This window comes from Grammomys surdaster, unplaced genomic scaffold (genome assembly GCF_004785775.1).
Source record: "Grammomys surdaster isolate TR1022 unplaced genomic scaffold, NIH_TR_1.0 233, whole genome shotgun sequence".
Taxonomy (NCBI): domain Eukaryota; kingdom Metazoa; phylum Chordata; class Mammalia; order Rodentia; family Muridae; genus Grammomys; species Grammomys surdaster.
The window spans coordinates 4,953,675-4,954,625 of NW_021604678.1; positions in this window are offsets into that span (position 1 = coordinate 4,953,675).

Here is a 951-nt window from a genome sequence, read left to right on the forward strand (position 1 = left end):
TGGCATTGAGGAGTCTCCTGAGGTCACTTCAAGGCCTTGTGGATACACTGCCAATGTCATTCCAGATCGTGTCCGTTTTGCTGGTAATTTTGGTGAATGTTAAGAGACTGGTGTAGATTGAGATATAGTCTCTGGGACATAAGAACGTCATATACTTGTCCTTGGTCCCGTGACACAAGGGAATCTGGAAAGAAATGCATGGAGCACAGATACTGGGACATTGTGATGTATCAGTGAATGTCAGTGGGAGATGCTGAGATAAAGAAAGAATCTCTGGTCTCCCTATAAAACACGCTTGCTCTTCCCGAGGTATCTAACGTGTGGTAATAATGTCAACAGTAAACATACAGAGCCAGATACAGTGGCACAGGTCTGGGATCTCAGCACCTGCAAAGTGAAGGGCAGGTGGGCCAGGAGTTTAAGGGCATTCTTGGCTTACATAGCAAGTTCAAGGCCAGCCTGGACTGAGAGATCCTGTTGCAAGAAATCAAAACCCAAAGGAAAATAAACCAAGAAGTAGACATGTGGTCAGTGTACTTTTTGCTTTGTAAACACTAAGCAGTTAACAGTTATCACTGTTTAAGGTTTTTTTTTTTTAATTTAAAGATCAGCTTTCATTTTTAAATCAGTTTTAAATTCACATTAGTTGAACAGACACAGATTTCCCACAATACTTCTGCCCCCACACATGTTTAGCCTTCTCCACTCTAAGAACCTCACTGATGGTACACCTGTAGCTATTGGCCATCTCTGTTGAAAGATCATGATCACACAAAAGTGCAGACCTTTAGTCAGGGCTCTTCTGGGTGTTAGAGATCCTGCAGGTTTGGGAAAATGTGAGGTGTGTCTACCATTATGGAATCAAACTGATTGCTGTCACTGTCTTAAAATCCCCTGTGCTGGGCCCTTGATCTCTCTCTCTCTCTCTCTCTCTCTCTCTCTCTCTCTCTC